We start from the raw sequence: 19,428 nt of genomic DNA, 5'->3' as shown, positions 1-19,428 counted from the left end.
AATATGCATCAGCAATGTAAAGAGATGTGGAGAAAAGTAAATTCTACACAAATTACCTTCATAATATTAAAGACCAAATGTGTGCCTGAGAGGAAATTAACTTTGATACAGCCAAAGGGGGTGAGAAATTACAATATCAGTGGCCAACTTGCACGAATGTAAATAAACATAGATGATGGAACATTTTCCCTTTTGCTTACGTGATGAACCACTAAGGGTACATACATATTTACCATCTAAACCACGTGTGACCTCTCACCTCTCTGGCTGTAGAAGTGTTCTTCCTAACCAGTCCCTCAACAGCTCTGACTGAGCTCAAATCAAATCAAATCAAATTTTATTTGTCACATACACATGGTTAGCAGATGTTAATGCGAGTGTAGCGAAATGCTTGTGCTTCTAGTTCCGACAATGCAGTAATAACAAGTAATCTAACTAACAATTCCAAAACTACTGTCTTGTACACAGTGTAAGGGGATAAAGAATATGTACATAAGGATATATGAATGAGTGATGGTACAGAGCAGCATAGGCAAGATACAGTAGATGGTATCGGGTACAGTATGTACAAATGAGATGAGCATGTAAACAAAGTGGCATAGTATAGTATAAAGTGGCTAGTGATACATGTATTACATAAGGATACCGTCGATGATATAGAGTACAGTATATACGTATGCATATGAGATGAATAATGTAGGGTAAGTAACATTTATATAAGGTAGCATTGTTTAAAGTGGCTAGTGATATATTTACATCATTTCCCATCAATTCCCATTATTAAAGTGGCTGGAGTTGAGTCAGTGTCAGTGTGTTGGCAGCAGCCACTCAGTGTTAGTGGTGGCTGTTTAACAGTCTGATGGCCTTGAGATAGAAGCTGTTTTTCAGTCTCTCGGTCCCAGCTTTGATGCACCTGTACTGACCTCGCCTTCTGGATGATAGCGGGGTGAACAGGCAGTGGCTCGGGTGGTTGATGTCCTTGATGATCTTTATGGCCTTCCTGTGACATCGGGTGGTGTAGGTGTCCTGGAGGGCAGGTAGTTTGCCCCCGGTGATGCGTTGTGCAGACCTCACTACCCTCTGGAGAGCCTTACGGTTGAGGGCGGTGCAGTTGCCATACCAGGCGGTGATACAGCCCGCCAGGATGCTCTCGATTGTGCATCTGTAGAAGTTTGTGAGTGCTTTTGGTGACAAGCCAAATTTCTTCAGCCTCCTGAGGTTGAAGAGGCGCTGCTGCGCCTTCTTCACGATGCTGTCTGTGTGAGTGGACCAATTCAGTTTGTCTGTGATGTGTATGCCGAGGAACTTAAAACTTGCTACCCTCTCCACTACTGTTCCATCGATGTGGATAGGGGGGTGTTCCCTCTGCTGTTTCCTGAAGTCCACAATCATCTCCTTAGTTTTGTTGACGTTGAGTGTGAGGTTGTTTTCCTGACACCACACTCCGAGGGCCCTCACCTCCTCCCTGTAGGCCGTCTCATCGTTGTTGGTAATCAAGCCTACCACTGTTGTGTCGTCCGCAAACTTGATGATTGAGTTGGAGGCGTGCGTGAGAGCTCCACCCTCACTGGGTCTTCAGAGGAGAGGAAGGCTGATGAGGGATGGAAGGATGAATGGGTCAGTCAATAAAGTGTCGAGCTGCTGTCTATGCTGTCTGACAAAATCACTATTTTAGTAGTTCATTAAAGGAAATAAGGCTTTATGACTGCTGAATACCAACTATCAATCACTTAGATTGTGTATTTTCAGGGAGCGATACATTCTTGGGACTTCCCTAGCCCATTGAAGTTGACATTTAAAAGGGTTAAGGTAGGGGTGTCCCAAGGATCCCAGGTAGCATTGACAATTGTGCATTCTTCGGTCTCTTTTACGTAGCAGGTGTAAAATAAACAGACAAGACAAGTAGACATGCAGTGCATTGTGGTCATTGTAGTTTTAAAAATAGCATCTAATTATGCCAATCTGTATGTGGGGTTGTTAGAGAAGAATGTGATTGTCAGCCCTAACAATCCATTCTAGCACCTCATCAGGTTCTGCAAAAGGCTTCGTTGATGACGTGTTCCTTCTATTCCAGGGGACAGCAGAGGAACTTCATCGATTCCACTCCATCATCAATACAAGCAGTGAACATCTGAAATTCACCCTCACCTTTGATGCGCATGAAACAAGTTATCTGGACATTTTGATTAAGAGGGAGGGGTGTGGCTTTAACACAGACCTATACAGGAAGCAGACGGAGAGGAAATCCCTGTTACGCCGAGACAGCTTCCACCCTACACCCCTAAAAAAGAGCCTCCCCATTACCCAATACAGTCGCATACACAGGATTTGTAGGACACAGAGTGACTATGACAAACAAGCCGACTGTCTGGATGACAGCGGGGTTACCCAGAGGAGTGGCTGGATGAGTGTTTCAGACAGCAGGGTTACCCAGAGGAATGTCTGGATGAGTGTTTCAGACAGCAGGGTTACCCAGAGGAATGGCTGGATGAGTGTTTCAGACAGCAGGGTTACCCAGAGGAATGGCTGGATGAGTGTTTCAGACAGCAGGGTTACCCAGAGGAATGGCTGGATGAGTGTTTCAGACAGCAGGATTACCCAGAGGAATGTCTGGATGAGTGTTTCAGACAGCAGGGTTACCCAGAGGAATGGCTGGATGAGTGTTTCAGACAGCAGGGTTACCCAGAGGAATGGCTGGATGAGTGTTTCAGACAGCAGGGTTACCCAGAGGAATGGCTGGATGAGTGTTTCAGACAGCAGGGTTACCCAGAGGAATGTCTGGATGAGTGTTTCAGACAGCAGGGTTACCCAGAAGAATGGCTGCATGACGCCAAGGATCGTTATAAAAATACAGTGGTGGAAAAAGTATCCAGCTGTCATACTTGAGTAAAGAAAACATTTAAAATGTAATTATAATTTTTGTAAATTTAAAACAAAAACATAACTGTTTGTACTCATATGTAACCAAATCGTGGCTGCAACTAAGTTACTAAGTCTTTAACCAGACTGTATTGTTACACTGGTGAGTAAAAACTCATGCTCCCTACACTTGAACTTTTTTGTCTGAAAATAAAATGTACATTTTCCTCAACTGTGTCCAGTCAGCAGATGGACGAGATGCCACTTAGGCCGCCCGTTGTGACTCTGTCAAGATGTCAGCAGAGCAAGTTTGTATGAAGGTCTGGTTATTAAATGGGTACATAGTTCAATAGTAATATCCTGTAACACCCTCTGGTGATGAACTTTGCTGCCCTGTTTCCAGTTGTCCACATGGCTGGGAGAACCTATTCAAGTAAGTAAGTAAATAGATTTTGGAAATGAAAAAAAACAATGTAGTATTATCTAACTAGCTACAGTCCCTGCTAACTCAAATGAGCTGCTAAATGAGCTAACTAGACAACTTCACATTCTGTATAGATAGATAGCTAAGTTAATTAAATATCACCAGCTACCTGACTTCATATTAGCTAGCTATTTATTTATCACTGTAAAATACAAACTCCAAATGCATTTGTAGGTAGCTAGCTAACAGCCATGGAGGAGGGTGAAAGGATAGCAGCCCCAACTGTCAGTGAGAGAGGAGGCTATTCTGGATAGGGAAGGTACTTTTGTGTTGTTCCTGTCCCTAGAAGTGAGGACGGAGATAATAGTAACATAATATTCAGTGTGAGTTCATTTGACCATAATGAAGTCTGTTTCTTGTGAAATGCTAATTAATTACTTAAAAATCATACAATGTGATTTTCTGGAATTTTGTTTTAGATTCCGTCTCTCACAGTTGAAGTGTACCTATGATAAAAATTACAGACTTCTACATGTTTTGTAAGTAGAAAAACCTGCAAAATTGTCAGTGTATCAAATACTTGTTCTCCCCACTGTATGTAAATAAGCTATTCCTGTTTTGTCATTATGGGGTATTATGTCATTATGGTGTATGGTGTGTAGATTAATGAGGATCACAATATTATTTAATACATTTTAGAATAAGGGTGTAACATAAAAAAATTTCAAAAAAGTCAAGGGGTCTGAATACTTTCTAAATGCTCTGAATATGCTGTTGGTTTACTGTTATAATACGTTGTATGACCACCAATACTGTTCCACGATTCACAGACCTAGAAAATACATGGCCAACCTTGCTGCTAGAGATCTAGCTACTGGGTGTGCAGGTTTCTGTTCCAGCCCTGCACTAACAGTTGACATTGTGCTGATTATTTGGATTAGGCACTATTCAATCATGTCTTGATTTGGAGTCAGATGGATGTCTATACCCACTGCCCATTTCCACAGGTGTTCTTCATGATAGGAAATAAAGTGGTGATTCACAGAAGGAAGTGTAGTGTCTTTTTGGGTCATTGAACATAACCTGTTTGTCTGGTTTTTTGGGTTGTTACTCTAATTTAGTCTGATATTGCACAATCATTACTTAATTCTGCTACATTTAAAAATTTGTTTCATTTAATCTTTATTTAACTAGGCTCATGTGGTTTGTAATTTCGATACTGAAACAGGATTTGCTAATCCTCCCACATTGTTTCCATGTTGCTGAGATGTTTTATCCATTTGAAATGATACTGTTAGAAATAGGTAAAGCACTCAAACATCTGAGAACTTGTGTGTGCTAATCATTAGTTAATAACTTGAAAGAAAACAAAAGGCTGATTGATACTGATCAGTGTGTGGGTTTTCTTTTTCATCAGACAATTAATGAGGCTCATAATGAGGCTGACCATGTTGAAGGAGAGCAGTTAAGACTCATAATGAGGCTGACCATGTTGAAGGAGACCAGATTAGACTCATAATGAGGCTGACCATGTTGAAGGAGAGCAGTTTAGACTCATGAGGCTCACCATGTTGAAGCAGACCAGATTAGACTCATAATGAGGCTCACCATGTTGAATGAGACCAGATTATTAGACTCATAATGAGCCTCACCATGTTGAATGAGACCAGATTAGACTCATAATGAGCCTCACCATGTTGAAGCAGACCAGATTAGACTCATAATGATGCTGACCATGTTGAAGGAGAGCAGATTAGACTCATAATGAGGTTTACCATGTTGAAGGAGACCAGATTAGACTCATAATGAGCCTCACCATGTTGAAGCAGACCAGATTAGACTCATAATGATGCTGACCATGTTGAAGGAGAGCAGATTAGACTCATAATGATGCTGACCATGTTGAAGCAGACCAGATTAGACTCATATTCAGTGGTGGTGAAAGTACCCAATTGTCATACTTGAGTAAAAGTATAGATACCTTAATAGAAAGTTATCCAGTAAAATACTACTTGAGTAAAAGTCAAAGTATTTGGTTTTAAATATACTTAAGTATCAAAAGTAAAAGTATGAATAATTTAAAATTCCTTATATTAAGCAAACTAGACAGAACCATTGTCTTGTTTTTATTTATTTACAGATAGCCAGGGGCACACTCCAACACTCAGACATCATTTACAAACGAAGCATTTGTGTTTAGTGAGTCCGTCAGATCAGAGGCAGTAGGGACGACCAGGGATGTTCTCTGTTTAGTGAGTATGTCAGGAAGGAGCAATGAATGGATAGTTAATTTATTTCCAAAGCTGCAATGATGGGACACACACAGTATGGATGAATGATCAGTAGTGATGGGATATAAATAGCACACCCACAGCAATTCTCCATTAATCTGCCCTATAATATACTAACAAAAAAAACCAATTGATATGTCATTCAAAGTTATTGTGATTGTTTAGTGGATTTAACTATTCCTACTAATTCTTAATTGACTATAATAAATTAATACATTGTTTCCATGTGTCTCATATTCACAACATCAGAATAAACTGTCATCCATTTTAGTATCAAAATATATCAAATTAACCTGAAAAACTGAAGAAGTATAATACACCTAAACTAACAAAACCGGGCTGATAAAGTGGCTGGTGTTCATGAGTTTATAAAACATATACTTTATACATTTGTCATAAACTACCTGCATTGATGAGACACAGTGTCTATGAATGATCAGTAGTCAACAGTGTAAAAATAGCACTCCTAAAGAAGATGCATTTTCCAGTTAGATACCAAGAGGGAACTTTAGCATAAAACCCACATGGAAAACTGAGATTTGGCAAATAACATATAAAGAGAGGCTTATTTGACACCAAACCAATAACAGAAGTTACTAAAACATAAATTGCTAATGTAGGATTTAAAAGGTGGATTTTATGATGTAATGTCAACTTTATACATTTCTATCCCAGGACCACTCAATTTTCAAATTCTCCATAAATCTGCTGTGGATTACCCAGAATCCAGAAATAAATTAATACATATGTGATAATTCAAAAACACATCTGTTTGTGCTTATAGGGAACCAGATCTTCAATACAACTCAGTTACTAAGTCTTTAACTACACTGTATTGTTACACTGGTGAGTACAATCTCAGGCGTCCTACACTTTAACTTGTTATCTGAAGATTAAATATACATTTTACTCAACTGCGTTACCCACTCCAGTGCGACTTTAAGGTTATGCTGCTGGTGTGACGTATAATCTAGTGGACGGAACGCTTCTTTCAGCAGCAGCAACAGTTTGTCAGACACCTTGGTAGCTTGCTAGACATAATAGCCGAACCAATAAAGCTCTTTAGACGCTTTAGTGTATATTAGCCACTGTGTTTTAAACCTAGCCTAGCTAGCTAACATCCCTGACCATGCGGTCACTAAGCTACTCTCCTAAAGAAGATGAGAATATCACAGTACAATAAGAAGTAGAGGGTGAGGCTGTTACTGTGAAAGAAGAGGAAGACGTGTTCAGAGTGAAAGAAGAGGAGGATGCAGTTTATGGAGTGAAAGAGGAGGAGGGGGAGATGACTTACATCGAAAAAGGAGGAGGAAGAAGGAGGAAACTGGATATCTGGGCCCGGTTTCCCAAACGCATCTTAAGGCATCCAATGGTTCTAATGATGAATTTAGCCATAAGATGGTTTTGAGAAACCGTTCCCCCCTGATTAACACTAGTAAGTACTGTCTTAAAAACAGAGGCACAAACTCTGCAGTTGTTGAACTAATGTTTGGTGTTAAAGCGGAAATCTGCAATTGCTACATCCATATTATGACTTTTAAATTATTTATTTATAGCCATTGATTCCTGAAGAATATAACACTTTTCTCATGAGCGTAGTTCAACTGTTGTACCCCATTAGAACCCCAAATACTCCAATGTTTAGAAACAATGTAAATCAACACTGTATAGCCTCAACATGGTTAAAACTATAATGTTGATATCATGGAAGGTCAGTCCTTGCATCCATAGGTCTGTCTGTAGTTACATTTCTCCAACCCCATAATCATCTTATTACCAAAACAGTGGTGGAATTACAGATTTGTTATTGTTGGAACTGCAGATTGCAGGGTTGTTTTTTTTTAAACAGCAACAAAATGACTGCCCAGAGACTTGGTTTGGTAAACAGCTGAGGATGGGGGTAGGAGAAGTGTAACCACCCTCAAATTCATAGAGAAAGCTATTGTAGCAACCGTAACCCAACACCTAACGACTTCGTCAAGAAGTTCAGACATCTTGGCGTAACAGTTATAAGGTGTTGGCTTGACAGTCGCTGGACCCAGGTTTGAGTTCAGCTCAGGGCTACCCCCAGAATTCACTACACTATGAATACAAGGACTGGCCATCCATGATGTCATAATGATAGTTTTAACCAGGTTTCTAGGATATATAGTATATTCTAGAATGTGTCCATGATGTCATAATGATAGTTTAAGCAGGTTTCTATGATATATAGTATATTCTAGAATTCGTCCGTGATGTCATAATGATAGTTTAACCAGGTTTCTAGGCTATATAGTATATTCTATAATTGCCAGTGTAGATTTCCTGTGGGGGTCAAATTATTAGAGCTGTTGATAAGTCATTGTATAATATTCAGCCAATTTGTTTCATGCCTTTACATTAAAAGGCAAGACATACCTAGATTGAATTACATTCATGAATTGGTTTGAAACCTTTGTTTTAAAACGTACTCAATGTTGGTGCCTTTGTAACAGTACTCTGCTTGCGTTGTGTACAATCAGTCATCGACACGGAACTCCAACGTGTAGCACCAGTCATGTAGATTTATTCTGATAGGAACAGCACAAAATTGCACGTCATGCAATGCACAGCTCACCATCCAACTCTGCACTCACACACTGTACAAAATATATGAACCCCCCATCAGACACAGTAAGTTGCTAGCTAGTACTGGCGGGAATTCTTTACAACAAAATGCACAACAAATATTATCCAAACAAGGCTGCATCTTATGTGTGATGTTCCGAAGAACATTTACAAACAAATTGATAAAAATTGTACATTGAAATCATCACTTGGGAGTATAAAAATCACTTTGACGTACAGTGCTTTGCAACCAACAACTTACCGCTGGTTTGGTGGTTGTTCACTGGGACGATTCTAACTGGAACATTCCCCCTCGTAAGCAAGCTACTGTTGGAATTATTATGAATAAATGAATAAACAATATCCCCATTTTAAATAGAATTGTAACTAAGTAAACTTATACTCTGTTTTATTATATCTGATTAACTATATGAGTTCAGAAGGTGGGATGGTGTGACACGGACAAGGAGTAATTAAAATTAATGAACACCATTCCAACTAGGAAGAAACTAATGGGTTGGGGACTGTGTAAACACATAAGGTCGTTAACCTAGCGTTGAACCTACAGAAACTTAGCTCTGGGGTTTTTAGATAAGACAGTGAGTGCATTCCTAGGTTTTCTGTTAATTAGAACTGTCAGCTCAGTGGTGATCGATAATGTTGAGGGGTCAAAAGTTACCTGGGAGTGTGTTAGTAAGTTAGAATGAACTTTTCACTTCACTTTGTCCCGGTCGAGAGGAGGAGATTCTGTTAAAGCAATGAAATGACGTCATGATCTGTATATAAACTGTTGCTCGTGGTTAAGTGGCAGCGCGCTCCGAGAATAAATTCTGTTACCTATTATTGAAAGACTGGTCTGCGTCTATTTTATGCAAACAAGAATCTTACAAATTCTCATAAAATAGATTAAGGGTTTTCAATTAATGAAAGCACATTGGCAAAATTAAATTACAGTAACAGCTACGCAAACCAGCCAATAACAAAACTCAAACCAAAAACCCATTGGCTTAACAATAAAGTGGCAAGGGGAATCACCAATATAACCCTGTTACACTCCCCCCTCCGGAATTCCACTTGCCAAGAAAAATAATAAAAATACAAAACGGCACTGTGCAAACATACCAGATACAGAGACACTCAACATATGTACAGAATAATCCAGAGAAAAAAATATATCTATATTTTTATACTACCTAATAGAGAAAACTAAAAGGTAAAGCTGTGTATATCAAGGATGCAGACCCTGCTTTAAATCAGTCACTACATATTCCAGGCATTATACTATTCTCCTTGAGAATTAGAGTGAAAAGCGGTTGATCAATCCCCTTAGCCCTCATAGGTAAACATGCCTGTTACAGTGCATTGCGAAAGTATTCGGCCCCCTTGAACTTTGCGACCTTTTGCTTCAAACATAAAGATATAAAACTGTATTTTTTTGTGAAGAATCAACAACAAGTGGGACACAATCATGAAGTTGAACGACATTTATTGGATATTTCAAACTTCTTTAACAAATCAAAAACGGAAAAATTGGGCGTGCAAAATTATTCAGCCCCTTTACTTTCAGTGCAGCAAACTCTCTCCAGAAGTTCAGTGAGGATCTCTGAATGATCCAATGTTGATCTAAATTACTAATGATGATAAATACAATCCACCTGTGTGTAATCAAGTCTCCGTATAAATGCACCTGCACTGTGATAGTCTCAGAGGTCCGTTAAAAGCGCAGAGAGCATCATGAAGAACAAGGAACACACCAGGCAGGTCCGAGATACTGTTGTGAAGAAGTTTAAAGCCGGATTTGGATACAAAAAGATTTCCCAAGCTTTAAACATCCCAAGGAGCACTGTGCAAGCGATAATATTGAAATGGACGGAGTATCAAACCACTGCAAATCTACCAAGACCTGGCCGTCCCTCTAAACTTTCAGCTCATACAAGGAGAAGACTGATCAGAGATGCAGCCAAGAGGCCCATGATCACTCTGGATGAACTGCAGAGATCTACAGCTGAGGTGGGAGACTCTGTCCATAGGACAACAATCAGTCGTATATTGCACAAATCTGGCCTTTATGGAAGAGTGGCAAGAAGAAAGCCATTTCTTAAAGATATCCATAAAACGTGTAGTTTAAAGTTTGCCACAAGCCACCTGGGAGACACACCAAACATGTGGAAGAAGGTGCTCTGGTCAGATGAAACCAAAATTATACTTATTGGCAACAATGCAAAACGTTATGTTTGGCGTAAAAGCAACACAGCTCATCACCCTGAACACACCATCCCCACTGTCAAACATGGTGGTGGCAGCATCATGGTTTGGGCCTGCTTTTCTTCAGCAGGGACAGGGAAGATGGTTAAAATTGATGGGAAGATGGATGGAGCCAAATACAGGACCATTCTGGAAGAAAACCTGATGGAGTCTGCAAAAGACCTGAGACTGGGACGGAGATTTGTCTTCCAACAAGACAATGATCCAAAACATAAAGCAAAATCTACAATGGAATGGTTCAAAAATGAACATATCCAGGTGTTAGAATGGCCAAGTCAAAGTCCAGACCTGAATCCAATCGAGAATCTGTGGAAAGATCTGAAAACTGCTGTTCACAAATGCTCTCCATCCAACCTCACTGAGCTCAAGCTGTTTTGCAAGGAGGAATGGTAAATAAATTCAGTCTCTCGATGTGCAAAACTGATAGAGACATACCCCAAGCGACTTACAGCTGTAATCGCAGCAAAAGGTGGCGCTACAAAGTATTAACTTAAGGGGGCTGAATAGTTTAGCACGCCCAATTTTTCAGTTTTTGAATTGTTAAAAAAGTTTGAAATATCCAATAAATGTTGTTCCACTTCATGATTGTGTCCCACTTGTTGTTGATTCTTCACAAAAAATACAGTTTTATTTATGTTTGAAGCCTGAAATGTGGCAAAAGGTCGCAAAGTTCAAGGGGGCCGAATACTTTCGCAAGGCACTGTACATGTTAAGTACACTCAGTGACTTTAAAACATCCAAGTAATAAAATAAACTACCATAAGAGAGTTGATCATATCTGTCACATTACCATCCCGCAACCTCTAATCATGGTCACAATGATGTAAAAGCAAAACAAATAAAAGATACCATTGACCCTCTATTCACATATTTAACCTTCAAGAGCTAACTTTCTGCTGATTCATAATCTCAATCAGTCTTGACACTGGTTTAAATAGCCTTCCTGCCCTTTACCTAATACGACCCCGACTACCTTCAACTGGATAAGGGGTAACAGTGTTGTGTACTGTTGCAATAGTGTGTCCGTCAACACAGTCCGTGCGTAACTGATCAGGTAAGGAATGGTCTGCGTTTGGTAGGTCAGTACAGATATCGTAAACAGACTGGTCAATTAGCTCACTCACTACACTGTTACAGTCTCGGTCAGATTCTTGAAGACTCTCTGATTGAGGCAGACCTTCCAGCTGCAGTATATCATCCACAGAATCCAAAGGTGGAATATCCTGAGCATCCAAGGATCGCACATCACCCTCCAGGCTTGTGTCACCTGTTCCTTCAGAAGACAATTCTGACACCCACACTCTGGTACTGTATTCAGCACCATCATCCACTGCAGTGTCCATGGCAGCTGAGACCACAAGGCTGTCATTCATGTCCTCAGACTCTGTTAATCCAGACATGTCTGTTCCCTCATCAACGGCAGCATGAGGAAGAGGAAGAAAGTTGACTGGCATTATCAGGTTGCGATGTACCGTCTTCTCCCATCCAGTGGAGCTGTTCTTAAAAGTGTGACTGTCAGCATTCAATCCAGTGACAAGGTAGACAGTATCCTCCCAACGGTCAGCGAGCTTCCGCTTTCCCCGCTCCCCCTTTTTAGCCAGCAATAATCGATCCCTAATCTCCACTGGTTCTCCTCTGACTCTTCTGTCATAAAGGTCAGCATGCCTCTTCAACTGCTTCACTGCAGATGACTGTGCTGCATTCAGGGCTTCTTTCAGATCTCTCCTCAAAGACTGAACACACTGGTCATAGTCGACAACTTCTGGGTTCTCTATGACAGAGCCAAAGACTATGTCAACAGGCAGTATTGGCGTCCTCCCAAACATTAGCAGGAAAGGGGCAAAGCCTGTGGTCTCTTGGATTGTACAATTGTCCTCAAACGTGTGGGACTTCAGCGCCTGAGGCCATCTGTGCTTTGCTCTCATTGGCAGGGCCCGGATCATGTTTCCCAAAGTCCTATTCATCCTTTCACAGGACCCATTCCCCATCGGATGGTACGGAGTGGTGTGAGACTTCTGAACGCCTGCAACACTCAACAGTTCGGTTATTAAAGCGCTCTCAAAGTTGGCTCCCTGGTCTGAGTGTATACGGCGAGGCATCCCGTAGACACAGAAATAGTTGTTTCACAACTGATGAGCTACTGATTTAGCAGACTGGTTCGGACACAAGAAGGCATGAGCCAATTTGGTAAAGTGGTCAGTAACAACGAGCACATCCAAGGACTTGTTTGAAGAATCTTCTGCTAACCAGAAGTCTATGCACACTAGTTCAAGAGGCTCAGTTGTTATTATGCTCTCAAGAGGAGCTCTTGCTTCCGGATCAGGAGTCTTGCTCACTGCGCATCTCCTGCAGCACTTCACATAAGCTTTTACCTCCCTCTCCAGTCCATGCCAGAAGAACCTCTGTCTTGTCAGGTAGACTGTTCTCTGTTGGCCCTGGTGGCCAGCTTCATCATGGACACCCTTCAACACCATTGCTTTCATGGAGGCTGGAACCACATACAGATTTTTCCTTTTTCCTCTTTGTAACCACATTCTTTGAAACACGATACAGTACACCCATCTTCATGGTCAACTTGTCCCAACTTCTGAGAAGACACAACACCTCAACACTCTCATGGGCACGCTCTCTCCGGGATGGTCTTCTCCCCCTCTCCACAAAGAAGATGACTCTGCTGATCATGTTGTCATCTCGCTGCTTACTCATCAGTAGGTCGTGTGGCAGAACATCGACATCAGTCTGCTCTGATGGCATAACAGCATGTGGAAGCTGTGGCAACAGCAGTGAATGTGAGCCCACTTCACCCACCCAGCTCCTGTGTGAATGAAGAACAGCTGCAACTTCATGTCTTGATAAAGCACCAGATTGGGGGTCAACAGTAGCCGGACAGCTAATGACCACTTTGTTGGAGTCAGAGGCTTTGTCAAAGGGGTGGCTGGACCAGCGAAACACATCTTGCACTCTGTCTGTGCGCACAGCGTCGGCTTCAGCTAGTAAGGTCTCGTACGGGACCCTTGTCAGGCGATGGAGTGCACTGGGTCGTACGAAGGGCTCTCTGCTCAAAGCATCTGCAACAACATTTATTTTTCCAGGGATGTACTTCATGATAAACTTGTACGGTGCCAGCTTGGCGAACCATCTCTGTTCACAAGCATCAAGCTTTGCTTTGGTCAGAATGTATGTCAAGGGATTATTATCCGTCCATACTGTGAACTGCTGTCCCTGTAACCAGTGGTGGAACTTGTCACAGATAGCCCATTTCATGGCAAAGAACTCGAGCCTGTGCGCAGGATACCTCGACTGTGCATAACTGAGAGACTTGCTCGCGAAGGCTATAGGTCTCGCTGTAGCTCCCGGTTCCTGCACCTGAGACAGCACAGCACCTAAGCCATTGCTGGATACATCCACCGAGAGTAGTAAGGGTTTTTCGAAGTTGGGGTGGGCCAACAAAACCTGGTCCAGTAAGGCTTGCTTTAGCTGGAATAAGGCCTGTCTGCATTCTGTTGTCCAGTCGGCAGCCGTCAACTTCCTGACAGGTGAGCTTCGCTTATTTTTCCAGCATGGAGCCTTGTGTCCAGTAGTCAATCCAAAGAGAGGCTTTGCAATGGCGAGCAACCTTCAATGAACTGTTGATAATACACCACCATCCCAAGGAATGACCTCAATTTCTTCTGAGATGGAATGTCAGTGCCATCTTTCATCAGATCAGCTTCTGTTACTCCTGTAATGGCCCTCACCTTCTCAGGGTCTGTAGCTACACCATCCGCACTAATGATATGCCCCAGAAACTTCACAGACCTCTGCAGAAAGTTACACTTTTTTGGCGCCAACTTCAGGTTGTGAGCCTTGAGACGCTCAAAACCATTTCCAGGCGCTGTATAGCCAGATCTACAGTGGGCGCATAGACCAAGACATCTTCAAGGTAACACAGCAGGCTAAGAAAGTTCTGATCCCCAAAGATGTTTAGCATCATCCTCATAAAGGTTGCAGGACTATTACGTAACCCCTGTGGCATACGATTGTATTCGTACAATCCAAATGGCGACGTAAAAACTGTGAATCTCCGGTCATCCTCATGCACTTCCACATTTTAGTAGCCAGAGGTAAGGTCCTTTGTCGAGAAAAAGGCATTTCCACCTAACGCAGCCAGCGCGTCAGCCTGGTGAGGGAGTGGGTGGGCGTCTTTGATGGTGCGAGCATTGAACAAACTAAAATCAGTACAGAGTCTCAGATCTCCAGACTTCTTCCATACAAGGACAAGGGGAGAGGCGAACTCACTACTACACTTCCTTATGCTATCACGTTCTTCCATCTCATTCAATGCTTGTTTGAGCTTCTCATAATTATTTGGTGAAAGGCGTCGGTAGGGCATCCGAAAGGGTTTCTCATCACTCAGTTGAATGCGGTGAAGACATCCGGAAGCTTTTCCACAATCCAACTTGTGCCTGGAAAAAATAGACTGTTACTCAGCTATGAGCTGGGTGAGTTTCTTCTTACCAGCAGGAGACGCTTGACAGGAGGAGACATCAATATCAGTCAAACCTAAGTCACGTAAGACCTCAGGATCGCTTGAACTGTCAGGTCCATCAGTATCGTGAAGTTGGCTGGAACCGTCAGTCAGTGTCAAGTCATCTTGGCAGTCAGTGAGTATATCAGCCGTTCTCTGCACTTGCTGCTGGAAAGCTGCTGATGAATCATCATTCACACACGAACAGTCAAAGTCTTCTAGAGCCATGCAAGGAAAGACATCGGCTAGAGTGGCGTTTCGTCTCAATGTCACTGTCTTCTGAGAAGGGTTTATCACTCTAACAGGGAGCCACCCATCCCCCCGCAATAGAGCTACTGTCCTCCCTACCAGTATTGACCTTGGTGTTGACCTTGAACTGCTGGGCTCAATGACAACAGCACTGCCAGCTGATAGATTCTGAGTGTTTCGTAGTCTGCCCCAGACTAAGTGCTCCTGCACAGGCTCTAGAGTCACAGCCCCTTTTAGTCTCACAGTTCCAACTTTGTCAGGTACTTCACTGTCTCTCCATCTCTCCACATTAGCCATCATATCGATTAGCTTGCTCTCCTCACCCCCGTCACACACAGGAGTATAAACTCTCTTCCAGAGATCTCCATCTGTCTTCAGGTGGCGAATCAAGTGCTTTAGGAGATTGCTGCCCAAGATGAGGTCATCACTCTGGCCTTCCACCACCAGTGTAGGCACAGCAACTCTACATCCGTACACCTCCATCTCCAGCTCACATACTCCCAAAGGCCTCGTCTTCAACCCACCACAACCAACCAAGACTACCTCTGTAGGACTCAATGATGGACTTTTCAACACTCCTGCATGCAACAGTTCAGGTAAGACCCTAGAGCTCAAGGTACAAGCCATGGATCCACTGTCAAGCATAGCTCTCACTTCTACTTCTCCTCCTATTAACACCTTGGCATTGAATAAATCATCATACGGGGAAAGTCTCTGTGTGTTCTGCATTATGATACTCTTCTCAGTCTCCATTTCGTCACAAACACTTTTATATACAGACTCCAAATCAACAGCTCTCACTGATGGGGACTCTACAAAAGGCCCAACACTCTCCCCTTCTACATGCAGGCCTACTAGTTTTCCGGGAGCTGAGCAGTGATTACTGTAGGGACTCCACCAGCTGTGTTCAGAGCTGCGGCCTTGGGGCACTGAGAGCGTGCGTGGCCAGCTACATGACAAAGAAAGCAGAGGTGATTGGCCCTGCAGTGAAAGTAAGTATCATGTCCAGCATCCTTGTTATGTTACATGGCCCATTAGACTTCACTTTGCTCCTATTCCCTTTTTGGAACTTATGGTCAGACTGTTGTGGCCTCTGCTCCAGCACACGCTCCAGCATCGCAAGGATACGTTCCATCGGCTCAGCTGAGCCCTGAATAGTCTGGGCTGGGTAAGGCAACGTATTGGGTACTTTCATGTGGGGCCTCACAGCAGGCATGGTGATCGGCATGACAGCACCAACTTCCTGCTTCATTGTTGCGATGGCTGGGGTCACCTTAGATAAGTGAGAGTACCTCTGCTCCCTCCTGTATTCATCCAACCTCTCATGAACATCTGCAGCGGTCCACTACTGTAATGGCTTGCACTTAAAGATAAGGGACAGTTCAGCGTTAGGGCAATGTCTGATGAACATGACTGTGAGCTCACGAGATGGGTCTTCAACACTTTTTTTCTGTCTCTTTAGACAATCTTCAGCAACCTCCATAGCCCTGTTCCGTCTGAGACAATATTCAAATGGTTGTTCATCAGTCAGAGGTAATGTGGCATAAAAGTCAGCAAGGGGCATGCTTGAAAAAACAGTGTCACTAAAATCTTGTTTCAGTATGTCAAAGATGGGACTCGGGCCTTTAGATAAATCAATGGAGGGATTGCTGCGTATGCCAACATTAACAACATCGCGGGCCCTTCCCATAAGCCTGCCCATAACCTCAACTGCTTGGTCCATCACAGATACACCCTTCTTACGCATGTAAACCATGACCATATCCTCCCACTCATGCACTGTGCACTTTTCAGAGCCATCCCCCCGAAAGTACACCGGTTCCCTGATATCAGACTTCAATACCAGGTTCAGGCCTGACACATCCATACCCCTCGAGCTGCATACACTCCCCATAACATTGTCCCCAACATGTCCAACAATTGCCTTTGACTCCAAACGGGAGGCAATGTTCTCCCCAATGGAATGACCAACCTGCTGTACTATGTCTGCTATAAAATCCATGGAGATCTCCCCACTCCCAGTATTTGACAAAACTCTTTCATACACATCCTTGGGCGTGTCCATGGGTAAAATATCATCAAAACCCTCCAGTTTAGGCATAGAAGTAACTGGAATTTTGGCTGAACCCCTAACAACAGATGGTGACAGATTAAATGACAGGAAACCCCTACCTCTCCCAACACCTTCCATTTTAACAATGGGAAATCAACACACTAATAAAAATGGAAATAGCAAAAAATGTGTGTGTATATATATATATATATATTTTAACCTCACGTCAAAATCTAACCTATATATAGTACACTGGTAAAACTCACCCTACTTATATCAGATATACATTAGAATTGCAAATAAACAAGTAACACAAAAGTTATCGTTTATCTGTGAAGAGTCTCAGCCAGAGAAATCATACATTTCGATAATAAAACTTTCTAGTGGCGCCCTCTTGAGGCGAAATGCGATATCGCCATAAACTGCACCAGCAACGTCTTATCTGATTCTTCAACGGCAACCACGGCGAAGTTCTGAGATGGAAATCCAGCGAAGGATGATCCGATCCAGAAGAACGGTCACGGCACCACTGTAACAGTACTCTGCTTGCTTTGTGTACAATAAGTCATCGACACGGAACTCCAACGTGTAGCACCAGTCATGGAGATTTATTCTGATAGGAACAGCACAACATTGCACGTCATGCAATGCAAGGCTCACCCTCCAACTCTGCACTCATGCAAGCTGGTTTGGTGCATGTTCACTGGGCTAGTTATCAAAATAATACAATTACAAAATACAATATAGTATCTTTAACAATGTACCTGATTGGAACAGCACAAAATTGCACGTCATGCAATGCACGGCTCACCATCCAACTCTGCACCCCCCCACCAGACACAGTAAGTTGCTAGCTAGTACTGGCGGGAATTCTTTACAACAAAATGCACAAAAAATATTCTCCAAAAAACGCTGCATCTTATGTGTGATGTTCGAAGAACATTTACAAACAAATTTATATAAATTGTACATTTAAATCATCACTTGGGAGTATAAAAATCACTTTTGACGTACAGTGCTTTGCAACCAACAACTTACCACTGGTTTGGTGCTTGTTCTAACTGGAACATCCCCCCTCGTAAGCAAGCTACGCAAACCAGCCAATAAGATGCCATGTTGAGTAGCTGAAGGCAAGACAAAACTCAAACCAAAAACCCACTGGCTTAACAATAAAGTGGCAAGGGAATCAACAATATAACCCTGTTACACCTTGACGGATTTGTAAATAATGGTTTGTCATGAAACACCATTTTTTTTAATTGAAATGTAACCTTTATTTTACTAGGCAAGTCAGTTAAGAACAAATTCTTATTTACAATGACTGCCTACCCTGGACGACGCTAGGCCAATTGTGCGCCACCCTATGGGACTCCCAACCACGGCCGGTTGTGATACAGCCTGGATTTGATCCAGGTGTCTGTAGTGGCGCCTCAAGTGCTGAGATGCAGTGTCCTCTACGCCACCTGGGAGCCCCAAAATCATGTTCTAGTGCTGTCCCCAACTAAAATACATCTTGGTCAACCAAGAGTCATCTGTTCTTTCTACCAATCGCCCCATGTGTTTTTATAAAATCAAATATACGTACTGAACTTATAGCAGTGATCAATGTGGGAAGAGTTTTACGACATCTAGCTCTCTGACTATACACCAGAGAACACACACAGGAGATACATCTTATAGCTGTGATCAATGTGGGATGAGATACTCTGATAAAAGATCTCTGATCAAACATCAGAAAATACATGAAGGAGTTGTTTCATGATATCAATGAAATAATGTCACATTGTAGAATTTATTAACATTTTAGTAGGAGTATTTAATGGTGTCACAATGTAGAATGTTTAAACATTGTAGTAGGAGTATTTTAATGATGTCACAATGTAGAATGTTTTAACATTGTAGTAGGAGTATTTTAATGATGTCACAATGTAGAATGTTTTAACATTGTAGTAGGAGTATTTTAATGATGTCACAGTGTAGAATGTTTTAACATTGTAGTAGGAGTATTTTAATGATGAACTTATCGTTTGCCCTGTTCAATTGATTGCAGCATGATATGGATATTAGCCTCAGGGGAAAATCCAGGCTCTGAATTGAAAGAGGTTTATTTAGCAAAAAGTGACTAACAAAAAAAGAGCTGTGTTACACTTACTGCGTTGGTGACCCACTTTAATCAAAATGCAGAACTTCA

This window comes from Oncorhynchus mykiss, chromosome 13 (genome assembly GCF_057628025.1).
Source record: "Oncorhynchus mykiss isolate SJ-2025 chromosome 13, ASM5762802v1, whole genome shotgun sequence".
Taxonomy (NCBI): Eukaryota; Metazoa; Chordata; class Actinopteri; order Salmoniformes; family Salmonidae; genus Oncorhynchus; species Oncorhynchus mykiss.
The sequence above is the reverse complement of the archived record's forward strand: the minus strand, read 5'-3'. Positions refer to the sequence as shown.